The following is a 6,628-nucleotide window of genomic DNA, read 5'->3' as shown; positions in this document are numbered from 1 at the left end:
ATGTTTCTTGAGCAGCAAATCATCATATTAGAATGATTTCTGAAGGATCATGTGACACTGAACACTGAAACATCAGCTTTACCGTCACAGGGATAGATTGTATTTTAAAATATAATGCAATATAAAGCAGCCGTTTTAAATGTTTAATATTTTACTGATTTCCAACCGAACATTTGAATAGTAGTGCAGCTTTCAGCTTAACTTCATTAGACTAAGTGATGTAATTCTAGTAAAAAACTAGATTTTTATATAGAATTATAAAAAAGTGATCATTAGGCAAAATGGCGTTTGATTTATTACAATCAAAAAGGCCCAATCAAAGAGGCTGTAATACATGATGTAACCTGTGGAAGGCAGCACCAGACTTCCTCAACAACTCAAATCGCTGAGTTAAATTTCAGTTGATTTTCCTTTAGGCAAAATCATTTTAATTTAGCAGCTCTCAGTTTTTACCTCCACTCACACGGGAAAGAATTCACACGCTATACAGATCAAATTACACTTTAACAAGGCGAAAGGTTTAAAAATAAGGTTTAAGTAATAATTGGGATCCTAAATCGAACCCAGAATGTAACCACTCTTAAAAATAAAGGTGCTTCAAAAGGTTCTTCAAGCGATGCCATAGAAGAACCATTTTTGGTTCCACAAAGAACCATTCAGTCAAAGGTTCTTTAAAGAACCATCTCTTTCTTACCTTTTTATAATCTGAAGAACCTTCTTTCGCCACAAAGAACCTTTTGTGAAACAGAAAGGTTCTTCAGATGTTAAAGGTTCTTTATGGAACCATTTAGACAAAAAGGTTCTTCTATGGCATCGTGAAGCACCTTTATTTTTAAGAGTGCCAAGTATTTTTTTATTTAAAATCGGAGGGAATTAGGTTAATAAGAATAGCCTATGTATTGAATCACTAAGCACAGTATACACACAAAACACAGATTTAAGCTGATATGAATGTAGTTCCAGGATCTACAAGGATGCTGATCCAGGAACTTGCCCTGCTTGGTAAAATCACGGTTGTCTGTAGCCTAAACAAACCACATTATATTGTTTACAGTAGTAGGACACTGACCTTTACAGCAGATGATGACAGGCCAGTTATTACATTGTAGTTGTATAATCATATTGCTCATTTCCCCCTTAATAGAAGAATATTTGTTTTTGTTTTTCACTGAAGTGCACATTTCTAAGCTAAAGAGGTTAAAGAATCAAGGATGATATTATCAGCCCGGCGTCGATAAAGCTGATATCAATTTTCTCTCTCATGTTAATGAGAAAATTCCCTATAACTATCCCTGTCAATATTTTGTTAATGCAGTTACATTTACATGTGGCTTAGGTGTCCAGTCTATGTATGCTGTGTTTTAAGTTGAGTTATTACGCCTATAGGTCTTGACAGCTGTACCCAAGACGGTTTTATTTACATGATAGCTGTTGTGGAATATAATGGGATTCATATCTGCAGGCGAGGGTTTAAAAAACATTATGCTTTGATTTCACTAACAGCACTCATCAGTGATGTTACTTGAGGGCTTACAATTAGTCGTTTAAGTCATGTGTTCATTAGAATGGAGAAATATCTGATTTATGGATTTGGGAAACTCATAGGTCTGTTTCTGGCTTCAATGCAGTGTTCCAGCTGTGTTATTTACACAAAAACTAGGCTATCACACAAAATGTGCTCACCATATCTCCAAATAACACTTTTTTTGTTTCTCTCAGAATGTTCTTCTTCCCAAAACAGAGCTTTTGGATAATCAGTTTATACGCTATATCTTTTTTTATATATCCTTTGTTTAATCATAGTCATTAAAAGAACCTTCATAATGTGGATGATTAGATGAATATGTACATGCAATATTTTTATGTAACATATTTAGTTCTCATTGTACCACAATGTACAGTATAATAATCTTGATTTTACATTTCTTTTACTGACCAGCACCCACAACGAATCATTAGATTAGATTTACATTCATTGTCATTGTGCAGAGTACAGTACAAAGCCAATGAAACGCATTTTTGTTGCATAGCAACCATCTGTTATGCCAGGGACTATAATTTATACACTTATGAATATGCTTGATAAAATAATATTAAGATAAAAATTTGTGTCCTTCATTTTTTTTTTAAATATAATACAGTAACCCAGCAAGTATTTGGATTCATTATTGACACATTAGTGGCATAAATTGTGCAGATAATATTTTGTTAATGCAGTTACATTTACATGTGGCTTAGGTGTCCAAACACTTTTTGGGACCACTGTATATTTTATATTTTTGTACTACCATTCAATATTTTGGGGTCAGTAAGATTTTTTTTTCTTTTGAAAGAAATTTTAACTTTAATTCAGCACGGATGCATTCAATGTAATGGAAAAATTACCACAAAAATATTTAGCAGCAAACTATTTTAAACATTAGCAATAAAAAATATTTCTTGAACAGCAAATCAGCATATTAGAATGATTTCTGACGGATCAAGTGACACTGAAGACTGGAGTAATGATGCTGAAAATTCAGCTTTGCAACACAGGAATAAATTACATTTTAACAGATATTAAAATAGAAAACAGTTATGCTAAACTGTAATAATATTTCACAATATTACTATTTTATTGTGTTTTTTTTTTTCAACCTTTGTGAGCACAGGAGATTTAAGATCAAAAAAATCCTACCGACCCCAAACATTTGAACAGTAGTGTGTCTCAGTATTTGTAACAGCAAACATAATGTAAAACCCATATGCAGACGGGCTGTCAGTTCTGTCCTTCATGCATAGGTCAAGGTGAAATATGCACAGAACCTTCTTTAATGCCGTAGAATGGTCAGAGTGCTGACCTTTGTTGTGTTGGTCCACTTGTCAGACAATGCGGCCTCTCCTCGAAGAGCATCACGCTCAACCTGCAGCTATAATTGGTGTTAACATCATGTTTTCAGGCTTATTTCACACCTACCACTCTTCAGTTACCACAGATGCATCCTGGTAACATAATCTCAAGTGTTTTAATTTACACGGCATACATCAATATACAGCTGTGAAGACACGTGGGATTTGTCTGTGGCTATGATGTTCAAAAGGTGAAATAAAGGCAATAACATATCAGAAGAGTTTGTGTTGTCATCGTCTGTTTAAGTTACTATTACTATTGCTTATACTTGGGTTAGGTTTTTTCCCCCATACCCCTAAACTACAATGTGTAACTCATCCCACACAGTTTGTGATTAAGACATGAATGATACCTCTAACCATGTAGCATGCTGAGGAGAGGTGTGCTATTGCTTCTCTATCCAATCAAATGACCAAAAAATTCCCATAGACTTACACTAAATGATGCACTTGTGTCATATCTAGACACCAGAATATCATAGAGACTTGGAGGTGGGCTCTTTTGATTGGGCCAATGAGCAACTACTTAGCAACCACCTGAACACCTTAGCAACACCCTAGCAACTGCAAAGTAACACGCTAAAAACCTTGCACAACATCTTAGCAGCTCCCTGGCCACCACCCAGATTGTCTTCGCAACTGCATAACAACATGCTAAAACACTTTGCATGTCAGTTTTGCACTGGCTCACACAACATACTTTTTTTTTTTTTTTTTTTACAAAGTTTAGTTTTATAGTATATTAATTCTATTCTATTCTCAATTTTCCAAACTGCTTGTCCTATGTTGGTTCTCAGGAATACTGAAGCCTATTCTATTCTATTCTATTCTATTCTATTCTATTCTCCATTTTACAAACATTTTGTCTTATGTAGGTTCTCAGGGATGCTTCAGCCTATTCTATTCTGTTCTGTTCTATTCTATTCTCAATTTTCCGAACTGTTTGTCCTATGTAGGTTCTCAGGGGTGGTGGAACCTATTCTCTTCTCTTATTTTCCAAACAGCTTGTCCTATGTAGGTTCTTCGGAATGCTAAAGCCTATTCTATTATATTCCATTCCATTCCATTCCATTCTATTCTATTCTATTCTATTCTATTCTATTCTATTCTATTCTATTCTATTCTATTCTATTCTATTCTATTCTATTCTATTCGAGCCTATTCTATTCTATTCTATTCTATTCTCAATTTTACAAACTGCTTGTCCTAAGTAGGTTCTCAGGGATGCTGGAGCCTATTCTATTTTATTTGATTCTATTCTATTCTATTCTATTCGATTCTATTCTATTCTATTCTATTCTATTCTATTCTCAATTTTACAAACTGCTTGTCCTAAGTAGGTTCTTAGGGATGCTGGGGCCTATTCTATTCTATTCTATTCTATTCTATTCTATTCTATTCTATTCTATTCTCAATTTTACAAACTGCTTGTTCTAAGTAGGTTCTCAGGGATGCTGGAGCCTATTCTATTTTTCAAACAGCTTGTCCTATGTAGGTTCTTCGGAACGCTAAAGCCTATTCTATTCTATTCTCAATTTTACAAACTGTGTGTCCTAAGTAGGTTCTCAGGGATGCTGGAGCCTATTCTATTCTATTCTATTTTTCAAACAGCTTGTCCTATGTAGGTTCTTCGGAACGCTAAAGCCTATTCTATTCTATTCTCAATTTTACAAACTGTGTGTCCTAAGTAGGTTCTCAGGGATGCTGGAGCCTATTCTATTCTATTCTATTTTCCAAACAGCTTGTCCTATGTAGGTTCTTCGGAATGCTAAAGCCTATTCTATTCTATTCTATTCTATTCTCAATTTTTAAACTGCTTGTCATATGCAGGTTAAAACAATGTTTATTTTGTTATACAAAATATGACTACTAAATCAACACACAAGTCAAAAATATGCAAAGTGTAGAAAAACACACTGGTAATCAGAAACATCATGTAAACCTATTTTTTTTTTCCATCTCTTGAAAAGAGTGTGGGGAACCAGCTAGCTGTGAATAGATCCTTTCCATTTGCTTGCTATTGATGAAGTCCTGTGTTCATCACGGTCGGCCCAATCAGTGTCTGCAGTCAGGGCGCTCTGAGTGCTCCAGCCTGATTCCAGCCACACATTCTCCATCGATCCACTGGGCTGATCACACACTCATCTGGGGGTCCAGCTCATTTTCTTTGATACTCCACCTCCACCATACTTATTATTACGCTATAAATATCAAAAACAGTCTCCAGTCTCAAATGGTAACAGCACACCCGCACCTCTGCTTCTATATTATGATGTGTTCTCTGAGAAACATTCATATTGCTAATGGATTTAGTGGCTTCCATGTTCAATAGTGCAATTTTTGTGTAAAATGTGTTAAGCTAACAAACAACCGGCTGCTGTCGTAATGTCTGTTTCCCAGGAGAGACTGAATAATCGTTTTACTCTGAGGGTCCAGGCAGACTAGATTGAAGGAGAACAGATTAATCAGGTACTTGACGCAAACTCAGTAAACAATCGCTTTTTAATGTCTCCCAAAGAGGATCTATTTGATTGTCCTTCAGAGAACTGTTTCATCAGCGCATGTTGCTTTAACTGCTGGTCAAATGACTGCTGGTTGGAAGGATGGTATTATTGGGTTTTTTCTCTGATGTAAGGCCACTAATCAAATAGGTGCCATGGTACTTCCATGCTATTTTAATCATGTCTTATGGAATGCTTGGAAGTTCCCTGGAGAACCACGTGAATGGCTTGATTCATAAATAGAGTAAGCATTCAGTACCATGGTACAGTATATATCAAAGTACCATGGTATTACAATCTAATACCATCAATTCCATTGTACCTTTTTAAGGGTATTTTTTGGGATGTACCATCAGTTTGTATACTGATGAGAAAAATATTATGATATAGTATTTGTTTCCCTGGGTATGATTTTCATAAATAATAAAGCTGGAAAATATAAAAATATTTTATAGATAAAAAATAAAAAGTCTTATTGCTTCAAGTGGCCATCTGATAACAATGGGAAAACATCCCTTCCCTTATTAACAGACTTCCCTTTTAAATAATGTAAATGAATGATTACAGTGCTGTAATCCATAATCAGCAGCACATTTTAGAAATAATCTGCCCAATACTGTGTAAAAGCAGGTCTGTGTCAGTTTTTTAAAGCACCAGTTATTGTACTATCATCCATCCATCTATTTCCCAAACCGCTTGTACGTAGGGTCACAGGTGATGAAATAATTTCTGGTAGCCTAAAAAAATCTCTTTATGAAAAAAGAAAAAGATATATTATTAGTCAATATTTTTACTTTCCAAATAATTTCTGGAATAAAACCTCCTATGCCGTATTTTGTAAGACATCATTAGTTAATTTAGCATAACAATATTAGTTATGGCTGCATTTATAATTAATGTATTCAATTAATCAAACCTCATCTGCCATATATTCAGATTATATAATATAGAATATAATAGATTTACTTTATATGGGAAGGGTGTGTGTGTATGTGTTTACAATATGGCTACATATTATAAATTATATTAAGAACACAAGTTTTCATTAAAAAAAAAAGAAAGTATTTGATCAGGAATTAATATGTCATATAAACAATTTTAAGTGGATTTTAGCGCGACTGGAACGCTGTATCGACCACTCAGCGGCCAGAACCAGAACTTTTTGTTTTATAACTCTAGTTTTGTTTCTGACTCCAGCTCTTTATCCAATATTTGTAGAGAATCTTATACCACATAAC

The sequence above is a fragment of the Sinocyclocheilus anshuiensis genome, unplaced genomic scaffold (genome assembly GCF_001515605.1).
Source record: "Sinocyclocheilus anshuiensis isolate Anshui unplaced genomic scaffold, SAMN03320099.WGS_v1.1 scaffold229, whole genome shotgun sequence".
NCBI lineage: Eukaryota > Metazoa > Chordata > Actinopteri > Cypriniformes > Cyprinidae > Sinocyclocheilus > Sinocyclocheilus anshuiensis.
This window is presented reverse-complemented; position numbering follows the sequence as displayed.